Raw genomic sequence first — 23,634 nt, 5'->3', positions numbered from 1 at the left:
GAGAGTTGATGCATCTTTGAATCAGACCTGTGTTTTGTCTTTGTCTTTGTTCAGCTAGTCATTAGGGACCTCCTAATGCCAGCAGCCATGAGATCATTTGTACAAACGAGCTATATGACATTGAGGGAGGGACATCTGAGATAACTCTTCTTGGAATTTACTTGTGTCCTCAGGGCATTCTAGGGCTTAATCCCCAATGGACGACTCCTGTCATCCAACGGATGTCTGCTGTGCCCACCTGAGATTTTAGTCTTGTAGGTTTGCTAGCGCACAGCTCACAGTTAGTGGCTATGGTCCTAGGCAGTCAGTTTCTTAGGGTCAGACGCTCAGTCTCCACTAGGGCCAGAAAACACGCCAGGAACTGTTTTCTGAAGGGATAGCCTAGCTCCTAAGTCTTCGACGTCTGTGCACATGCCTGATTGTAGCATGCCAGGAACTCTGTACTGTATTTTATTTATCCCACGTTTGTCTAGCACGTGGCCAACCACTGGGTCATGTGGCCCAAGCAGCCTCCCACTTGTTACTGCATAGCCTGTCATTGCTCTGCTCTCCTCTTAAAACTTGAAATAAAAATAGATTGGAGTAGTATTCTCAAGGAGTATATACTGCTTCCAAAGCCTGAAGCAGACTGCCAAGCTCTGTGCCTCTTAGTGATAGGCAGTGTGAAGTGCTCTAGACCGTGTTGGGGATAGCACAACATAACCAGGAACTTGAAGTTACTGAGTCTGCAGATGCTTCTGTTTTACCCAGAATGCTGCATTGTTGGATTTCTTTCTTTTTTTTTTAAGTACAGATTTATTTACTTAAGAGAGAGAGAGCAAGAGGGGCGGCGGGGTGGGGGGGGGCGGGACGAAGAAGAGGAAGAAGCAGACTCTCTGCTGAGCAGGGAGCCCAGCAACTCCAGGCTGGATCCCAGGACCCTGAGCTGAAGGCAGATGCTTACCTGACTGAGCCACCTAGGCAACACCCCCTCCCCCACCTGAATGCTGTATTGTTGTAATTAAGTGTCTCAGTCAGAGGGGACTGTTTCTGAGGCCTCCCTTGGAATATCCTACTGTAATAGCTCTCATTCTGCAGGGCAAGGAGCCAATGTGAGGATTCTGCCAGCTCCCAAATATACCCATGGTGATTAGGCATTTGGAAAATGACCACCAGGTGGTGTTTTGGATGCCCTGTCTTCACTATGAGATGGACCTGGGCCAAGATATTATTACCTGGCCTTCATATGTCCTCCAGTCATAGGGGGTTTATCACAGTGTTTGGGGCCCTTTAGTGTCAACAGTAGATCAGATCCTGTAAACAAAATCTTTGTAAATATCTGGACGCTTTTCCCTGTGTTCCTTCACTTGGTCATTGGCCATAGGTTTCTTTTTACAACTTGCTTTAGTATTACAGAGACCCAACCTCGTGCCTTAATCCTCTTCTTCAATCAGTGGGCCCTGGCTCTGAGAACTTGCTTGGGACTGGAAACCGAGCAAGCTAGGGACTGTGATTGTTTCTATTGATTCTGTATCAAGCAGTAACCTTCTTGGTTTTCCAGTCTATGTTGCCCTTATGTTTATTTGTCATGAATCTCCATGGGCCACAGTCCCTTGGTCTGGTCTTGCTGCCAGCTGCAATAATTCCATCAGACTTGAATCTTTTTTTTTTTTTTTTTTTTTAAATAGGCTCCACATCCAGTGTTGAGCCCAATGTGGGGCTCAAACCCATGATCCTGAGATCAAGACCTGAACTGAGATCAAGATTTGGACACCCAACCAACAGACCCACCCAGGCGCCCCTCATCTGACTTGTATCTTAAGGTAAGTCCTGCTCTCTGGCCTCTTTTATTTCAGAAACTTCTCATCTCAATTGTCCAAGATCCCGTTTCTGTAACGCCATCCCTCCCACCGGATTTGCCCAACAGAGGACCATTATCAATGGTGATATCGGTGATATTTGAACTCTTCACTAGCACATTTCTTTACGTCTTTGTTTGGGCCATGTCTCCCTAGGGAACAGAATCATTTGGTAAGTTCTGGAGTCGTACATAGTAGATCCATTTGAGTATGCTACATCTGTGAACCTTTTGTTCCTTTGGCTGTCAAGGCCCCTCTGCTTCATCAGGATCCCCTTTAAGGGTTCTGGCAACTGCATGGTTTCTAAGCCTTGGGACAATATCCCCAGTGAGCAAACTCTGCATTATTCAGCTGTACACTGAGCCCTGGTTTAGTACATGCAGAGCCTATCCCCAGACATGTTCCCTCAGCTCCTGGTGGAGCCTATCCGCCAGGTCCTGCCAGTCCTTGCTGGGATGATCTCTTTATCTTCTGGAGGGGCAGTACTCTCCTTGATGGGCTGTGCTGAGGTTTTGATCCCAGTTATTAGTGTATCAGCCAGAGGGAGAGGTGGGATGGATCTTGAGAAGGGCAAGTATTTTCTTGCGGGACATGTGGCTCAAGCGAGGCTGATGCATGCCCTCCAGATGGGGTTTGTATAGAGACGTGTGTGTATGTGTGTGCACACATGCACACCTCTGTGTAAGAGGGGAGTTGCTTTTCCCCCATCTAGTTACTTTCATGTGTTCGTTCATCTATTCTTCTTAGTTAAAATTCTTGAAGATACTATCTGCTTGACCCAAACCCACTTATCGAACTCTCTAGGTCAGGTGTGATCAGAAAGGCGTGAACTTTATAGATGGGCTCAATAGCTGATCAGAGAATGTGTCTGAAAACTCAGTTCTAAAGAATTGTGTTTGGGCTTGGCTGGCACCTTGAAACATGACTATGACAACAATAAATACTGAGATCATTTCACAAAGCAGGTATATATAGAAGCCTCTTCTCTTTTAACTGTTGTACTGAGTTTAAAGGTACAAAGTTGGGAATGTTAGATATTTTTGTCCTTTTTCCAAGATATATGTACTTGGGAACTGTGTAGGTTCTGGGGTTTGTTTTCAGTTCTAAATCACGCCTGCTATTTCTATTCTGTGTATTAACACTAACAAAATGAAAGGCCAGGGAAAAAGACTTTGAAGTAACTTCCAACTAGGTTTTACAATGCTTGAATGATCATAAAACAAAGCTGATTTTTAAAAATCTGTTTAAAGTAGTAATTATGAAATAGAGGTCATTTTTCCTCCTAATTCTTAAGTTTTTTTGCATTGACCCATTATTTTTGGTTGTGACCCACTTTTAGTGGTTACTCAGTACATCTGGCACCGGGAGGTAACTTTTCAAATGGGAAAGAGTCTCTGAGTAAGAAGTTGCATTTTATAAGTGCTTGAGCTATGCTTTGCCTCTGAGGATCTGGGATAAAATAATGGGTAGGTACTGTAGTCAAGGAGAAAGGTACTTTCTAAGTATATAACAGGAAACCTCTCAGTAGACATAGAGGCCATATGGAATAGAAATACTAGAAATCAGACTTACAGATGAATTTTAGCTTATTGATACAGCTCTCCTACATTTTTTCCCTTCCTGCTGTTGTTAAAATGGCTATAATACAGGGAATCCAAAAAAAATCCAAAACTAGAAAGCTTCTTTTTCACTATTTAACTATAATTAGGTGGTCAGCATTGACTGGTTGTTTGCTCTCAAACTTCATGGCAAATTACATCCTGATATTTCTCAAGGTTGACCTATTATAGCTCATTCTGGATAAAATATGTGGACGCTTTTCAAATCCCATTCTTTTGGTTTATGTTTTCATTTTGTTCTCTAGTAAAATAAGGGGCTGTGTTTGTATTTTCCTTTTTTTATTAATTTTTTTAAAGATTTTATTTATTTATTTGACAGAGAGAGATCACAAGTAGGCAGAGAAACAGGCAGAGAGAGAGGAGGAAGCAGGCTCCCTACTAAGCAGAGAGCCCGATGTGGGGCTCGATCCCAGGACCCTGGGATCATGACCTGAGCTGAAGGCAGAGGCTTTAACCCACTGAGCCACCCAGGCGCCCTTATGTTTGTATTTTCTTATACCAACTATCATTTCCTAAAGTCTGAATGCTTATCAGTTATAGAGATGACATTTCCATGACGTGGAAATTGTTCAATGTCTTATCTGTAGTCTATAAGAAGGGACAGTTTTAACAGCGAGACTTTATCCATGCATAGTGCGAATCTATATATAATATACAGATAAAGATATAGAGATACCTCCTAGGGAAAGAAAAGCTTAATTTAGGAGGTAGGAGGGAATAAAAATCCAAATTTTGAGCTAAAGGGAAACCACATTGGTAGCCTTGTGCTAAAATGGATGTGTGAGGGAGAACACCTGGGCCACATATTTGGCAAACTCAGGGCAGGAAGATGTCATTGTAAAATTCTCAGTGTTTGTGGTATACCTGAAGAGGGCCCATCAGAGGTGAATCAGTCTATGGTTTAAAGGAGAAATGAATGCTTTTGTCTCTATTACCTCATATGCCAATGGTTATCATAAGTTTTGTTCTCCAGACCTCTTTATACTTTTGAAAATTAACAAAGACCCTGAAGAACAGTTTAGAATATTTTAGAAGACGCAAGGACCCCCAATCATGTATGTGGTTACCTGTTAGAACAATGATGGCAATAAGGGATATCTGGCCTCTGGAAAATTTCACCATACACTTAGAATGAGTTTAAGAAAGGAAAATGACATATAATTTATTATTTTTAAATAGTTTTGACCTTCTGGACCTCCAGAAGTCCACACAACCATACTTTGAAAATGGTGCCTCAATGCACCATCTGGAAAAATAAATTTGAACAAAGGGACACAGAGTTTGCTAAATTTAATTAAGTCCTATCAATTTAGTTTATCTTCACTGGGTAAAATGTTCCATTTATGGAAAAACACATTCACATGATAAAAATTATGTGTGGATGTGTTTTTTAGAAAGCAGCAACCCAGCCTCTTTTAGTAAGACCAAGAAAACCTGTGTTTCTCTCTGAAAGGTGGGTGGGAGTCTTGAGCAGAGCAGACTGAGTTTCCTGAGCACAGGTCACCATGTCCTGACTGTGGTCTCCTGCTAGTGCTCCTGAGCTACTATTACTCTTTATTCAGGAATTCCAACTGGACGAATGGATGAACTAGAACATTTGAGGAGTGGACTAGATTCCCAGGCCAGTAGTTCCTCCGAGGGTAAAGCACTGAGAATCTCTTGAAGAAAACAAGGGGTTTGCCTAGGTGAGAGGAAGAACAGAGTTTACCTCCAAGAGAATGAAGGGGGAGACCTTCAGACAGACAGGTAAAAGCTAGAAAAAAGGAGGTTTCCCATAAGGAGCTCCTTTGTGAAAGACTGTTTAATTTTTCTCTTGGATTCGCTGAAGACCCATCTTTAGAAGATACTTTTTTTATAATTTTATTTTATTTTTTCAGTGTTCCAAGATTCATTGTTTATGTTCCATACCCAGTGCTCCATGCAATACGTGCCTTCCTTAATACCAGGCTCACCCAACCCCCACCGTGCCCTCCAAAACCCTCAGTTTGTTTCTCAGAGTCCACAGTCTCTCATGGTTCATCTCCCCCTCTGATTTCCCCCAACTCCCTTCTCCTCTCCTCCATCCAATGTCCTCTGTGCTATCCCCTATGTTCCACAAGTAAGTGAAACCATATAATAATTGACTCTCTTTGCTTGACTTATTTCACTCAGCATAATCTCTTCCAGTCCCATTCATGTTGATACAAAAGTTGGATATTCATCCTTTTTCAGAAGATATTTTAAAAACTATCTCCTCCCTCCTATACACAGCTTTGTTAAAATACTTTCTAGATATTTCCTATATTGCAGTGAACTGAAGATTTCAGAAAATAGTGAATGAGGCTCAGATGTTGTGAGAGAAAAGGCATCATGCTCACTTGTCCCCCTCACTGAGGTGGCCACACCAGGAACAGCCTGGTGTGGAAGAGAGCCAACCTCGAAGTCCCTGGTGAGCTCTGTGGGGAAAGAGTGCAATGATAAGCAACCACAGACCTGGGAGAAGTGCAGCCATGGAGAGCTGTCTTGGTGGTAATGGGAGTGCACACAAGACAAACCCTCCTCATTTTTCAAAGACGACCCCCGACAGCAGAGAAGGGAAGCAGGGAGGAAATTTTTCACTGTTGTCCTTTTAAAAAAGCAATTTCCTTACATACACCGAGGCATTGACATTTCACTCTTATCTTTCAGTCTTTATTATTTTTAAGTGGGCTCCACACTGGACAATGTGGGGGTTTGAACCCACAGCCCTGAGATCAAGACCTGAGCTGAGATCAAGAGTCAGATGCTTGGGGCGCCTGGGTGGCTCAGCGGTTTAAGCCTCTGCCTTCGGCTCAGGTCATGATCTCAGGGTCCTGGGATCGAGCCCCACATCGGGCTCTCTGCTCAGTGGGGAGCCTGTTTCTCCCTCTCTCTCTGCCTGCCTCTCTGCCTACTTGTGACCTCTCTCTCTGTCAAATAAATAAATAAAATATTAAAAAAAAAAAGAGTCAGATGCTTAAACGATGAGCCACCCGGATACCCCATCATCTTTTGGTCTTTAATCCTGATCTGTGATCCCCTGTCTTTTAACTAAGAGTATGTAAATCTAGCAAGCTGGTTTTGAAGAGATTCCTCTTGCATCTAATTTTGAATTGATTGTCCTTTTTGACCCATCTGCTGATCTTCTCAATTACACATTTATTAAAATGGCAGATAAATTTGTTCGTATCTGTGCTACTAAGAGAACTATCGGGGCTGTTGATCAAACTATTTTAAAATAGTTTATTTAAAATAATCTGGGAGCTATTTCTCTGTATTCTTTCCTAGGAATTGCCTTCTATCTCTCATTAAAGGCAAGGAGATAGAAATTAAATCCTGCAAAAAAAAAATCATACACACCTATCTCTTTTTTATTAGAGGGATTTATTCTAACATTAATTTCTCTTAAATTTGTTAAAGGATATATATCTTCAATTTAAAAATATTAAATATAACAAAATTCATTGTGTGTATTAAATAACTTTATATGTCTGATAAGCAGCACTGACTCTCGGGAAATATTATATACCACATTCAGTGCAGTCATTCAGGTCTTCAGTCTCTCCAAAAATGTAATTACAAATCCAGCTGGCGTTTGGAGCCGGTACTATAGCCACATCTGTCTAATACATTTTGTTGAATCTATTAATCTTTTATGCAGCATGTTTAAAAATTCTCTGAAAATAAAGCATTCTTCACGTGTAACTAAAGTATAATTTATTTATTTAAGATTCCAGCAGGGGCAGAAAAATGTAGCCATTCTGTATTGAGAACTCCAATTTTAATTAAAAATACTGTTGCAGATTACTGTTAGAAGTCATCTTCTGACAGCGTCACTGTGTTGCTATGGTCTTTTACTTCTACTACAATATGGCATATGAGTAAGAAAAATAGTCCTTGCTCCCCTTCTTTCTCGTATTGCATATCAGGAGTTAATCATAAAACAATGGTCTCTTAACATTGCAGGAAACTTTAATGAGTCGGGACCATTCAGAACTTCAAATCCTTTTTGAATTGAGGCGCAGCATAAATGAAAAATGCCCAAGGATACATAGGTGGCAATATCATGAAACATAATGAAACCATTATAGTATGATCGTATCGTATTCATCACCCATTATTAACATTCTTCATCAGTTCACAGTGCTTAAGGATGACCTTCAGGACTTCCCTTATTTTCATCCTATTATGTACAAAGCTTTTGCTGTGAGATTTTAGTTGATGAGGAAGCTAAGCCAAAAGCTGCTCTCCTTTCCCCAGGAGGGGGTAATATCTTGAAGTCATATATGTATCAAAGACGAGAAACTTACTTTTCACGGAATCCTCTGAAACAGTTTAAATAACTTTTCCTCCTGTAAAGACTGAAATATCACAACAGGATGTTTAAAGTTCCTTCCGGTTTTTGTTGTTGTTGTTGTTGTTGTTTTGTTTTTTTTGAGGGCAGAGTTAAGTGGAAAGCAGAAAGGAAAGGAAAAACATTAGTAGGGCAACTAGCAGTCATACTAATACCGATGTGCTAATAGTTTATCAAGATGATATTCCAGCCAACTGGAACAAACCCTGCATTTCTTTTCCTTCTTTTGGATTTATGAAGACGTAGGAGTTATTTGCCCATAAAACACATTTTCCCACAATCCTCCTGTTGTGCTGTATCCTATTTACTTTGGAGAATGTTTAGGGAGGTCATATTTCTCCTTTTCATAGTCTTTGATCATATACTGTATATACACTTACTAGCTGTTAAGCCCCGCAAAGACTCCCTTTTCTAGGCCCTCCAATGGCAGTTGCCTTAAAGCGTCTCTTTGCCATGTAAATTTCCTACTTCCTCTCAGTGAATAAGGGCAGTCCAGTTCCTTGTTCCTTGAATCAGGGTTTTCTTTCTGGCTTGCTTTGGAGAATAATAATATGAGCTGAAACTGACAGTGTGTCCCTTCCTTCCAAGTGTAGCCTCAAGAGGCATTGCATGTTTTCCTTTGACTCGTGCACTCGGCTATTACCCGCAGAACTCGCCTGAATCTGCGGCCTGGAGAACACAATAGTAAAACCAAGTCCTGCCTGTCCTCCCACAGTAGGCCAACACAGAACAGCCAAGAAATCAGCAATCCCTGCAGATGTGATTTAGCCTCTTGTTCTGTAGATTTTCTGTGGGTGAGCCTGTTTTTGTGGACGGCTCAAGTTATTTCATTTTGACACATAAATATCACCTTGATTATCTTTTTTAATTTACCAATATATAATACATATTATAAATGAGAATATATTCTCTATTGGATACAGAGCTCTCTATTTGTCAAAATTTATTAAGTATATATATATTTTTATTCAGCATATTATTTAAATCTTTATTTTTTTTAATTTGGGTCTGTTTGATCTATTGAATTCTTAGAAAGTTATATTTTCTTGATAGGATTTTTGTGGCATTTTCTCAGTATGATTTGTTAATTTCTCCTAATAGCCCCCATCAGTTTTAGCTTTATATATTTCAAATCTTGGATGGTAAGTGAATAATAATAATTGTCTTGAAAGGTTAAATAATAGTTGGCTAATGGTCTTTTTCACGGTTTTCATTTTGTAGTCTATTTTTATGGTCTTAGTATTTTCACTGCTTTTAGTTAAGACGGATAAATCCTTAGGATCATATATCAATCATTTTAATGAATCTTTTGTAAAAAAGATACTAGAGGATTTAAAATGCTTGATTTTTTTTTCTTTTCAAAGGAAATTGTTAGTAGTTCTTGAAAAGATTAATGTAAGTAGACAACTTTCTCTGAGACTGTGAAAGAAATGAGAAAATATAAAATAAAAAATAAAAAAGGAAGAGCTGTATAGATAACAGGAGTTATAAATTATTAAGGAATACTTTGAGTAACTATATAGGAATAATTGAAATACTATGTAAAACTTTTTTTTTTTTTTTTTTGAGAAAAATGTGAAATGCCAGAATTGGCGCAAGAAGAAAAGTAGACCCCTCAAAAACCAAGGGTTCTTGAAAATCTTGGATTGGTGGTGGAAAGCATTCCCAAGACAGTGCAAGGCAGATATACCAGAGGGAAGTTCTAGAGATTTTTAAATTTACAGATAATAACTTAAAAAGTTTTTCTGGTTATATGTTATTGAAATATTGCCACAAAATTAGCATATAATAGAAATCTCAATTCACAGAGAAGAAATAAAATCATAGTCTGTTTCATAAATGACCCTTGTAATAAAAAACCTGTATAAAATACACTTGTATTTTCAGTGATGAATACATCATGACCAAAGGTCTATTCCTATAAGGTAAAGACATGACAGATTAATAAATTGTGTCTTTTGGGAGATGGCACTTTTAAGCACTTTTGAGGATTCTCTTTTGTGCCAAATCTGTCATCTGTAAGAGTTGGGAATCCAGGGTTTGTTTTTTGTTTTTTTTTAAAGCATCTACTTATTATATCACTTGAATGGAGGTTGAGTTCATTGATTTTCTAATGTTGAACAGTCCCTGCCTTCCCCAGAAAAAATTAATTTGGCCATTATAGTTTCTTACTGCATTCTAGGCATCAGTGTGATAGTGTTTTACATAGAATTTTTCCATTTATGTTCTTGAATAAGATTTTTTTATAACTTGACATTCTCTTATTACCTTGTCTAGTTTGGGTATCCGAGATCTAACTAGCCTCATTCATTCTCTGTTCTTTAATTTTATGTTCTGTAGAAGAGCGTACATTTCAGGAATATTATTGCTTGAATTGATGTAGGATTGAATTGAATTATCACCTCCATAATGATTTTGGCCCATGTTTTCTTTCGAGAGAGGGAAAACTGTGTATTTTTAATCCATTTCCTTAATAGTTATGGGATTTTTTTTTTTTTTGCTATATCTTTGTGAGCAACTTTTAATGAATTGTATCTTTCTAACATAAAAATTTGCATTACTTGTGTTTACAATTCCATTAATTTTAAAAATACCTGTGTATTGTTATTCTTTTTATTCCTAATATTTTTTTGCTTTCTCTTTCTTGTTTATTTCTTAATCATGCCAGAATTTTATCTTTTACATTAATCTTTTCAAGGGTAGTATTAAAAAAATATTTGGTGAGCACCATAGTGTTCACCCATGAGTTGGAAATGGCACTACTTGATCTTTGCCCTATGTGTTATTTGGGATTATATTTAAAAATTTTTCTAACTTGGGGTGCCTGGGTGGCTCAGCGGGTTAAAGCCTCTGCCTTCGGCTCAGGTCATGATCCCAGGGTCCTGGGATCGAGCCCCGCATCGGGCTCTCTGCTTGGCTGGGAGCCTGCTTCCTCCTCTCTCTCTCTCTGCCTGCCTCTCTGCCTACTTGCCTACTTGTAATCTCTGTCAAATAAATAAATATTTAAAAAAAAATTGTTCTAACTTGTGTTATGATCCGAGTTTAACCATTTTTGATGCTTGATTGCAGTTATAGTATGTAGCCAATATTTACAAATGTTGCATTTGTGCCTGGAAAAAATATTCTCACCATTTATTAGAAATATTCTATTTATAGCCTTTAGATCAATCTTATGGATTTGTTTGTGTGTACATGTTCTAGTAATTACGGGGTATTAAAATTCTTGCAAGTATGCATTTGTCACTGTTTACCCAGATTTCAGTCCATTTTTGCTTTATATATTTAAGTCTGTGCTATTAAGTATATACCTTTTTAAGAATGTTTTACCTTCCAAATGACTTGAATTATTTTCATCATGTATTATTCCTTTTTGTATGTTGACTTACTTTTTGATTTAAAGTTTTTTATATTCCTAGTTATATCAATCTTTATTTTGTTAGTATTTAGCTATTATATCCTTTTCTGTTTCGGACATCCATCCTCTTTTACTTTTTTTATTTCATTGTGTTTAATGTGACTAGTATATAGCTAGATACAAAGATTATCAATTTAGGGGAAAATTTAGGGTTGTTAAAGACCATGTCAGCACTAGTCAACCTTTTTATTCCATGTATTATCTCTTATATGGCATTTAATATATAAACATACTATGTCTTTTGCATTATATTTCATTTTCTGAATGAAAAAACAAAATTTTCCATGGTATATTACTTTTTTTTTTAAGATTTTATTCATTTATTTGACAGACAGATCACAAGTAGGAAGAGAAGCAGGCAGAGTGAGGGGGGGGAAAGCAGGCTCCCCACCAAGCAGAGAGCCCGGTGTGGAGCTCGATCCCAGGACCCTGAGATCATGACCTGAGCCAAAGGTAGAGGCTTAACCCACTGAGCCACTCAGGTGCCCCGGTATATTACTTTTTAAGTAGAAAATAGTGAATTGTATTTAGTTTCTAACAGAACTCAAGCTGGTTAACCTTTGTGGTGCTGGAAATAATTAGCAGAAATTGTTGACCATCTCCCTTCTCGTCTGGATAGTTTTGATAAGTTCCATAGCATGTTTGTTTAATAATCTGCTTGTTAAAAAATCTCTTTATTTTACCATCCCCTGCCCAGTGTCTGTCCCATCCCTCTGCTTTGCTTTACGTAATAGAACTCTTTGGATAAGTTGCCCTAATGGTTGTTTCCAGTTCCCTTGTCTCATTTTCTCCTAAACCATTTTCACATACAACTTCCCATCAAAATTAGTCTTATCAAGTTCACCATAGTTAACTTTTCATCTTCATCTCATGGCCTTATCAGAGTTTAACATAATTGATCATTTTATCTCCCTCAGAACCCTTTCTCACCAAGCCTCAGGGACACTTCACTGACTTTCTTCCCATTACCTGCTACTTCTTCATCTCATTTTTGATTCTTCTTTCTGAATTCGAAGCAGTGGAAGACCCTGAGACTTACCTCTTGGGATCCCTTACTACTATATATTCTCTCCCTTGCAATGCTGATCCGTTTTGTGAACTGATCCATTTTACAATATTGAGTTCCCACATTTATGACTCTACTATGAAACTTTGTTCTGATCTAGTAACTATTTCTACTTGGATGTCAGGTAAACACCTGATTGTGTTCAGTACTGTTCACATGTTCATATGTTCACACCATATAGTTTGATTTTCTACCATGAAATATGAATGAAAGTGAAGACTGCAAGCTTTACATTCTTAGAATTGTCCTTTGATCTCCATATTGTTTATTTCTCTCTTCCACGAGTTGAAAATTGGTTTAGTTCTTATGAGTTACCTGATAGATGAGAGATGTTTAGGATGGCAGGGCTCCCCTCTAGGCTGGTCCCTTGATGATCCCTATTTGTTTTATTTGTGCCATTCTAATTTTTGTGTTATGATGACCAAAGTTTGACTGTCCTGTAGCAAATGCATTACAGATGCCTCATGTCTTTAGTGTGTTTGACTTTGTACAGGAAATATAGCTATAATTGTTCTAAACAAAATTTGATTTCTTTACCCCTAGGAACTTTGGAAGTGTTTACCAACCTTTTTGTTACAAATGAGATGAGTGCTTACTTCCAGCATCTAAGAGATAAGCGATGCTACTCAACACCCTGCAATCCACAGGACAGTCGTCACAAAATAAAACTATCAATAGCACCAACGTTGAGAAACCCTGCTTTACAGCTGGATCACTTCTCACCACCTCCTTTGCTACTTCTATCTGCCTTCTTTTTTCACCTGAATGGTAGCTCCATGGCTACCAAGATTGTTTCCATTCTCACCTCAGTGTAATTTCTTCTTTGCACAACAGCCTGCCAGTGACCTTCTAAAAAAACCTCATCTTATCTTTAAAAAATCTTCCCATGGTGTCTCCTCTCATTCAGAGTAAAAGCCATAGTGCTTAGAGTGAATAGCCTGTAAGGATCTACTTCATTTGAATCCATTCTCTTGCTACTTTTCCTCCAGTCCAGTCACGTTGGCTTCCTTGTTCTTCCTCAAACAAGCCAGACACATCATTTTTATTAAGATTCTATCCCTGCTGTTCTCTCTGTGCGGACCATGTTTCCTGCAGAGGTCAGCATGACTTGCTTATTTCAGTGAAAAAAAAAAATTTTTTTTTAAGGGTTTCATTTATTTATTGGACAGAGAGAGAGAGAGAGAGAGAGATCACAAGTAGGCAGAGAGACAGGCAGAGGGAGTGGGGAAGTAGGCCCCCTGCTGAGCAGAGAGCCTGATTTGGGGCTTGATTCCAGGACTCTGAGACCATGACCTGAGCGAAGGCAGAGGCTCAACCCACTGAGCCCAGGGTCTTGAGTGGGACCAGGTACATTGTAAACACTTGGCAAGAAAATATTTGTTGAATGAATGAGCACGATTATCTTGATTTTTTATATCATATATTGAATAGTGTGGCAGCTGTTCAAGAATGTTTACCTGATTACCTTTATCCTTAGTTGCTGGTAACTTGCCTCTTCCTGCTTGAATTTCACTTTTACTTTTTTTTTTTTTTTTAAGATTTTATTTATTTACTTGAGACAGAGAGAAGAGAGAGTTAGAGAGAGCATGAGAAGGGAGAAGGTCAGAGGGAGAAGCCGACTCCCCTTGGAGCTGGGAGCCCAATGTGGGACTCAATTCCAAGACTCTGGGATCATGACCTGAGCCAAAGGCAGTCACTTAACCAACTGAGCCACCTCGGCACCCCTGGATTTCACTTCTGATTTAGAAGTTTAGAGTTCCGTTCAATGACATCTTTTTCAAAGACGTTTTAGGCGTGAAGTGTTTTAGGAGAGACCTTCCTTCTGACTTTATTGTGGGCTCAGGTTGGTTTATGATGTGGCTCTTGGGATCCTTGAGGCAACTGACCTAAGGTTTTCCTTATGTAAGTCACAGTAATTCCCCTTTCCCTCTAGGACCACCCAGGTCTTACTATTGTATATTTATGTTTTCATACTGGTGACTGCCACGAGTATCATCAGTTTTACGCATTTTTTTTAATTAATTAATTTATTTTTTCAGCGTAACAGTATTCATTGTTTTTGCACAACACCTAGTGCTCCATGCAATACGTGCCCTCTCTATTACCCACCACCTGGTTCTCCCAACCTCCCACCGCCCCCCCCCCCCCCGTCCCTTCAAAACCCTCAGGTTGTTTTTCAGAGTCCATAGTCTCCCATGATCAACCATGATCTTTTTTTTTTTTTTTCCCTTTTTATTAATTTTTTCAGCGTAACAGTATTCATTCTTTTTGCACAACACCCAGTGCTCCATGCAAAACGTGCCCTCCCCATCACCCACCACCTGTTCCCCCAACCTCCCACCCCTGACCCTTCAAAACCCTCAGGTTGTTTTTCAGCTAATAGAGATAGTTTGGAGCAAATACGAAATTAACAAGAGTTATGTCTTATTGTTCTGGTTATGCCTTTAAAACCATCTGAAGGTAAATTGTACCACCAAAGCAACTTTTTTCAAACATTGTGAGATGATACATATTGTCACGTCCTCCTTTTTTCTTTTCACATAAAGCTAGGCCATACCAGGGGTTCCTAAATGGGAAGACAAATAAGAGGGAAAAGTATAAATGGTTCAACTTCATTTGCCTACTGAAGGACATAAGCCATAAATGCGTAAAACTGAGTCCATAAGACTATTTTTTTTTTAAAGATTTTATTTATTTATTTGACAGAGAGAGAGATCACAAGTAGGCAGAGAGGCAGGCAGAGAGAGAGGAGGAAGCAGGCTCCCTGCAGAGCAGAGAGCCCGATGCGGGGCTCGATCCCAGGACCCTGAGATCATGACCTGAGCCGAAGGCAGCGGCTTAATCCACTGAGCCACCCAGGCGCCCCTGAACCAAAATTTTATGTTTGTGCGCATACTTTGTGCAAAATTTGATTTAGAAATACAAATTTGAATCCATATAAATAAAAAAAAACATTTGGCTTAAATTACTGTGGGGGGCACAACATAATGCAGTAGCTTTCATTTTGCAGTATTTGCATTTGGACTTTATGAAGTAATTTTATAGTTTTGATGTAACGAGAAAGTAAAGACTTACTTTAGAAGACATGATTAAAAGGACGCTGTGATCTGTTATTCATCAGTGCATGACTGCTGGCTTTTTGTTTTTGACATCATAAGAAACATGATACTCCTCTATTCTTTCATGAAAAGCACCATTCTTTTTGAGTTACTATACTTTGAGGTGAAATTCAAAATCTATGAGAACTTACATGGATAGGAGATAGAAATTCATATCAAAATGTGTTTTCTTAGTCATAGTGAACACAGAAAATCCTCTTTCTTTGCTCCCTATGTAGCTTGTCTGCTTGAGGAGCGAGGTTAACCAGGCAAATAAACTTTTACCTACAGAGACAGTGTAATTTTTTTTCATGTGATCACATTCCACAAGTTCATAAGAAATGCCTTGAGTAATACTATGTTATTTTAGGTTTATTGTTTTAAGACTTGTTACTGGATAGGACACTGCAATTTGTCCTATTTTTTTTAACTGCTGGATGCATTATTAATAATAAAGCAGGTCTCTCAATTTTGTAACACTTGTCCCATATTAAGTCATCCACCAAAACAAATGTAATAGACTACTGCTTAACTAAAGAATAGGATAAAGTCATGGTTGCTGTCTTTTTCTTATAAAATTTCTCTAGTAAATTTTCTTTCATGTAGGGATGGTTTGCTTTTAGTTCCTAATGGAAGCTGCAGCCTTTGCTTCTCTTCCTAAGTGCTCTCTGACCTAAGGGAGGGCTTACCATCTCATTTGTAATTTTTGAAAGTTGGATTTGATCTATTGTCAACTAATAACGAAAAGGAGAGTTGAAAGGACTTAAAAAAAAGGTCAGTAACATGACTTCATCCCAAAGTGTGCAACTTTCAAAATCTAGGTAGGACCATGGAAGTGTGAATTTATGTGCCATTTGTTAAAATAATACAGGAAGTTACTCTATTTTTGAAATACAGAAATGGAGCTTTTTCTCTTATTTTTTCTTCAGTGTTCTCTCTCTCAGCTATAGGCATCCATTGACTTTTTTTTAAAGCAATTTTTTAAAAGATTTTATTTATTTATTTGAGAGAGAGAGAGAGAAAATAAGAGAGAGAAAGAGCATGAGAGGAGAGAGGTCAGTGGGAGAAGCAGACTCCCTGCTGAGCAGGGAGCCTGACGTGGCACTCGATCCTGGGACTCCAGGATCATGACCTGAGCCAAAGGCAGTTGCTTAACCAACGGAGCCACCCGTGCACCCTGAGGCATCCCTTAGCTTAAGAGCACTTGTGTTTCTGTGGCAGCAACACAAACATGGACACCCTGCCCCAGTTTTGATTTCTCAAATGACCTTTTTTTTTTTTTTAAGATTTTATGTATTTATTTGACAAATAGAGATCACAGGTAGGCAGAGAGGCAGGCAGAGAGAGAGAGAGAGAGGAGGAAGCAGGCTCCCCGCTGAGCAGAGAGCCTTATGTGGGGCTCGATCCCAGGACCCTGGGATCATGACCGAGCCGAAGGCAGAGGCTTTAACCCACTGAGCCACCCTGATGCCCCCTCAAATGGCCTTTGGATCGTATTTATATTTTTTAATATGCAAGCCTTGAGTAATGTAAGTGTAGTGTTTAGCAGTTAGTCAAAATGCCATGTAGACAAAGGATGTTTCATATGGAAAGTTGACCCTAAGAAAAAACAATAAAAGAGGTGCTAAGAAAAACTAGCTGAGCGGTTGATGCATGTCATGAGAGAAATCCTAGAGAAGTCGAAGAAGATCCTAAGAAAATTCTGCTGGTACAACGCTTCACTATCATGGACAGCATGACATAGGAATGGAAGAGCAAAGGCAGATGACCTTTGCTCATGTCTGTAAGCATTGGCTTGAGACAGAGTCCAGATGGCCATACATACAAGCCAGGCTTAGAAACTTCCATGTGCCTATTCTAGAGATGTGTTGGTGTGAAACAAATCAAAGGAGTAAGTGATGTTTGTATCCACTGTAGGGAGACCAGCATGAGATACAGTTTTACAGACTACAAACCTGGTCATGAATGCTCATGTGATAATCCAAAAGGCCAGATGGATGAGCCACGTATTGGTAGATGTCACTCAGGATACACAAGAATTGTATGTGTCCTACAGCACTGGAGATCTCCGGACACTCCGCTCAGAGCACTGGATGTGGATGAGAAGGCAAAGCACCTACAGAAGCATTCCTTCTGAGACCACCTTGCCATTAGCTAAACTTCCCAATGTCTGACTTCAGGTGGAAGGAGGGAAGAAGTACGCCCTCTGAGAAGGAAGGAAATAAAAAGGCAATGTAATGCATCCCTAATAGTAGATATTTAATGAGAAACAGGCAAACAGGCACTAAAATACCACCTTCGTGGAATGGGAACCCTCTTAGTGGCCCCATGGATTCCTCCTTAATAACTGTTCAAAGGATGACCTATGAATTCTGTTTGCATCACTGATTTTCAAGGACCCATCCTCAGGGTCTTTGCTGTCAAGCAGCTTCTGAAGTTGAGTGTTAGAAACATGGTGTGTCCTTGTTGCAGTGAAGATTGACTGAGAAGCAGCCTTGGAGACTAGCCTGGACTGTAAAGGGCAGGCATGAGTAATAGCCACAGACACTCAAACGGATGGCATTTTGGCCCCTTCTACTCAAGTACTTCTGGGAAGCTGCTGCCTCTGAACTTATCTGAATCAATGCTTTCCTTAGGGAAACAAAGTTTAGTCAAAAAAGCCGTCAAGCCCACTTGTTTGGCCACCGGTTTCTCAGTCATTGAATATTGTATCTAATTTGTTTACTCCATAAATTATGGAGTTTATTATGAACTTTGTTCTTAATAAAAGTCTATTTAATAGGGCTTTCAAACTCCTACCATCAAAATAATATTCTTTTAAAAACCTCCTACGCAGGGATACCTGGGGGGAGCAATTGATTAAGTGTTTGACCTTTGGATTTGGGTCAAGTTATGATCTTGGGGCCATAGGATTGAGCCCTGCACTGGGCTCTGTGCTCAGTATGGAGACTGCTAGAGATCCTCTCTCGCTCTCCCTCTACCTCTCCACCCTGTGCTTTCTGTCTTTCTAATAAATAAAATCTTAAGGGGGGGGAACCTCCCCCTGGGGCGCCTGGGTGGTTCAGTTGGTTAAGCATCTGCCTTCGCCTCAGGTCATGATCCCAGGGTCCTGGGATTGAGCCCTGCATTGGGCTTTCTGCTCGGCAGGGAGCCTACATCCCCCCCCACCCCCGCCTGCCTCTCTGCCTACTTATGATCTCTCTCTCTCTCTCTGTCAAATAAATAAATATCTTTAAAAATAAAATAAAATAAAAACAATGGCAACAACAAAAAAACCTCCGCTTATAAATAGTCACATAGTGAACAGGTAACTCAGGCAAACACATGTCTGCACACACATGTTTACTCATCAATAATTAGATAAAGTAGTCCCAGTTATTTCATATAAACATATTGATTTCACATAGTTAAAATAGTCCCATGTTTAACTCACATAAGTATATTTGTGCATATAGAAACATGAGTAACTATAGATTACATGGACATTATTATTGAGTAATTCTAGAATTATCAATTCTTTTTGATCAAAACAGTCATAATCAGTGAAATATTTCCCATTTATGCTTTATGTATATGTGCCTTACTTAAAGAAATGACTCCGTCTTTGTTACAAAATGCCTTGTGCCTTAAGTTAGAGTCCTCCAGAAGCTGACACAGACAGGGATGAAGGTGCATGAAGTATATGGAAGGTGCTAGTAGGAGACTGGCGATATAAAACAGAAAAGAAGGAATCATTTAAGGATTCATTGTTAAACAGGTTACCACTTGGGTAAGAGGGGCTCACTCCCACTAAGAATGCTGAGAGATAGTGGGCCCCAGTCCTCCTCCAATCACCCTTGGAGGGCGCTGGTCAAACTCCCATCAGGCATTGGTTGCAGTCTGATCCTGGAATGGGAAGAGAAAACATGAATTCCCTGGTGCTTGTGACCTGCCTTTTGCATGGCTGAGCAAGTAGCCTTTGGTCAGGGAATACCTCCAGACAAGAAACACTAGTTAAAAATATTTTTAAAGTCTGGACAGTACATATGGCAAGGAGTGATGTTTTGATTAAGCCTGGTAAAGATCAGGAACATCTCAGGAAGAAGAAGTAGCATGAGCTAAGGACACTAGAAGGAAATGGTCAGGTGCTTTAAAGTAACTGAAAAAAAGTCAGCATGCAGAATTCTGGCGAGCTCCCGAGAGCATATTATGCAAAGAGATTATGCAAAGAAAGATTATTAGGGACAGATTATTTAAGACTTTGCAGACCATGTTTAAGATTTGGATCATATCCTATGTACAACAGGGAACTGTAAAAGAGTTTCCAGCAGGGAAGTTCATTACATTTTCAGAAGATCACCTTTGCTGCTGTGCAGATAATGGATTAGTGGGAGGTAAGAGTCCATAGTAGAGAAAAGCTGACAAAGGAGACCAGTGCCCAGTGTAGGATATTGGTGACCATCGCTTGAATTAGAGATTGGGAAGTGTCGTGATTTGAAAATACTTTCTGGAAGGCAAACAGAAAACCTGCATGATGCTGATGGTAAAGAGACAGCAGTTTTCTGATCATGCAGTGGGTTGGGGGCAGGGGGTTGACTTAGATGGAAATGTCTGAAGAGAGAAAATCAGATGTGGAAAAACCTACATGTGCAGTGTTTCAGAGATGTCTAAGAGAAAATGTGGCGTAAGGAGTGGCGTGCATAATGTTCTGCATTGAGAATGTAATTATAAGAGGTTAGGGAGCATTTTTCTGTAAATCAGACATGTCAGAAACTGCTAGTCATGCTCTCATGCAGTGAACACCACAAGAAAGAAGGAGGTGAAATAGTTTGAACAGAAAACCAAAAGTAAACAGAAAATTTCATATTTGCGTGGAAATTCCTCATTGAGCAGGTAGAAGGGTCCCTGCATTATTTCCCCAAAACTCAATGCCTTAAAATTTCACTTGACTTGACTTTGTTTGGCTTTGGAGCAGGGATGATTACCATCCATTCTTTACAGGCTTTAATGGATCACAGAACTGATCCTGGAGAAGTCATGTGTTGCTTCACAGCACATGATAAGCAGTAAAAGGTAGTGGTTTTGAACTGTTCTGGAATTGAGTGGCATCTTGTTCTATGGGAATTGTCATGTAGAAAAGTATCCCTCAACCATACACACATGCCCCCAAACCCTGTACTCAAGGTGATGTAAGAAATCCCTGGGTCTCTGTTGAGAGGAACTGTAACCCAAGACAGTAACCCCTTGAATTGAAGGGAATGTTGCTGAGCATATACTGTGAGAGACTAATACCCTAAACCCAGGAATCAAAGAGTCTCAGGTCCAAAACCTAGAGAGTCAGGAACAAGCATGGGTGTAGAGCATAGAACGCTGGACTGGAGCAAACACTTTGGAGTTAATCCACAAACAAGATTAGCTTCTAGAAATTTGCTTGCATATGTTTGTCTCGTGTAAACCAAAGGACGACCGGTGGCTTCCAGGAGCAGGAGCTAACCTCCTGGACACCAGAGTTGACTCTTGGGGCTCCATTGTCCTGGGACCTCCTGCCCATACTGTGCTTTACAATCTTCTCACCTTTAGTAATACCTGACTATAACCCCATGAGGTTCAGTCTAAGTGGTGTTCCATTCAGAGAGAATGTATCCAATGCCAGCGGCCTTGAAAATAGAGACCTATATTTGGATTCTTTTGGAGGAATAGCTAGAGTAGTTTGATAGTGCATCTCATATGGAAAGCTTTTTTAAAACTGCCGTTTGGTGAGCTCCCCATGCCCCACATAGTAGCTGCTCAAACCTTTTCTTTATTCATGTCCCCATCGGACATCAGTTCTCACTCTATCTCCTGTGGCTGGGCCCCTCACCAGTATGCCCTACAAAAGAGGTGCCTGAAGTGGACCCAGTTTACAAAAGCCTTGTGTTCACTGAGGACAGAAAAAACAAAACCAAAAACAAAAACAAAATAAAAACAGGAAGAACTCTTACGATGAGGAAAAATTTGATTCCATTAGTTTTCATTATTTTTATACAAATTTACATATTCCAAACATTTACGCAAAAATTTTATTTGAGGGGCACTTGGGAGGCTCAGTGGGTTAAAGCCTCTGCCTTTGGCTCAGGTCATGTTCCCAGGGTCTTGGGATTGAGCCCCGCATTGGGCTCTCTGCTCATCAGGGAGCCTCGCTTCCCCCTCTCTCTCTGCCTGCCTCTCTGTCTACTTGTGGTCTCTTCCTGTCAAATAAATAAATAAAATCTTTTAAAAATTTTTTTATTTGATTATAAGATATTAAAGGATATTTACTTTAGGGCACTCACTATAAAATCTGGCACTCAGTTGACTTATAATAAATATTTATGGAATGCATAGAGATCCTACAATAAAAAGTTACAAGTGAAACATTTTATGCTCTTACAAAAATATCATTAGCCCAATGCCAGTTGATACTTATGGTTCCTTTTTTTCAAGTTAAGGCATTATGCTTGAATCTCAAGATACCCAGCTGAATATTTTATATAAATGTGTGTATATGTACATGTACATATGTGTGTTTGTATATGTGTTGGCATACGCATATCTATGGGCATATACATGCACGTACACACATAGTGTCTTTGGAGAAGCTCAGATAAGAATATAGAGGAAAAATAAAACCCCAACCAAGTGACTTAATTGGCTTTTTAAGTTTTATGGCTATTGGAGGCTTCATTTTTTTTTATAGGCAAAATTTATTTTTGTGGCCCGTAAAGAGATAGTTTTCCTATGTTAATTTAAAATAAATCTAATATAATTTTCAGTAGTGACCTTTACTCATTCTCAACTTACTCACATGTTCTGTCTGTAATCAAATGTAACAGATTTCATATAAACATTATAGTGTTCATTTCTTCATTACATTTATTTTTTTATTAACATAATAATGTATTATTAGCTCCAGGGGTACAGGTCTGTGAATCACCAGGTTTACACACTTCACAGCACTCACCATAGCACATACCTTCCCCAATGTTCATAACCCCACCACCCTCACCCTAGCTCCCTCCCCCCATCAACCCTCAGTTTGTTTTGTGAGATTAAGGGTTTCTTATGGTTTGTCTCCCTCCCGATCCCATCTTGTTTCATTTATTCTTCTTCTATCCCCCAACCCCCCCATGTTGCATCTTCACTTCCTCATATCAGGGAGATCATATTATAGTTGTCTTTCTCTGATTGACTTACTTCGCCTAGCATAATACCCTCTAGTTCCATCCACATCATCGCAAATGGCAAGATTTCATTTCTTTTGATGGCTGCATAGTATTCCATTGTATATATATACCATCTCTTCTTTATCCATTCATCTGTTGATGGACATTTAGGTTCTTTCCATAGTTTGGCTATTGTAGACATTGCTGCTGTAAACATTCTGGTGCACGTGCCCCTTTGGATCACTACGTTTGTATCTTTAGGGTAAATACCCAGTAGTGCAATTGCTGGGTCATAGGGTAGTTCTATTTTCAACATTTTGAGGAATGTCCATGCTATTTTCCAGAGTGGTTGCACCAGCTTGCATTTCCACCAAAAGTGTAGGAGGGTTCCCCTTTCTCCCCATCCTCGCCAGCATCTGTCATTTCCTGACTTGTTAATTTTAGCCATTCCGACTGGTGTGAGGTGGTATCTCATTGTGGTTTTGATTTGTATTTCCCTGATGCCGAGTGATGTGGAGCACTTTTTCATGTGTCAGTTGGCCATGTGGATGTCTTCTTTGCAGAAATGTCTGTTCATGTGGAGGCTTTATTATTTAAAGATTTTATTTGTCAGAGAAAGAAAGCACACATGCAGGGGCTGTGGCATGCTGAGGGAGAGGGAGAAGCAAGGAGCAAGGAGTAAGCAAGGAGCCCGATGTGGGACTCAATCCCAGGACCCTGGGATCATGACATAAGCTGAAGGGAGACGCTTAACTGACTGAGCCACCCAGGCTTGCTGCTAGCAGACACATTAAAGAAAGTCATTGCAAAATTCTTATTCTCTTCTTCCCTCTGTCTTTGGGACAGCAGTTGGCACTTCACACAATGATCCTGGCTACAGTCAGAACATCAGCACTCCAGGCGTCCCTCTATAAATTTAGACCGTGAATGAGATGTTCTACCCTCCTTGTTTCTTTTTCTATTGGCTTGATTACACAGTACCCCCAAGTGGTCTGTTGAACTTAGAATTCAAACCTAAGAGTTGATTTAAGATACTTTGGTGAGCAACAATGAAGCTAAACTCACATTTAAAAAAGAGAGAGAGAGA

This window comes from Meles meles, chromosome 3 (assembly GCF_922984935.1).
Source record: "Meles meles chromosome 3, mMelMel3.1 paternal haplotype, whole genome shotgun sequence".
Classification (NCBI taxonomy): Eukaryota; Metazoa; Chordata; class Mammalia; order Carnivora; family Mustelidae; genus Meles; species Meles meles.
The sequence above is the reverse complement of the archived record's forward strand: the minus strand, read 5'-3'. Positions refer to the sequence as shown.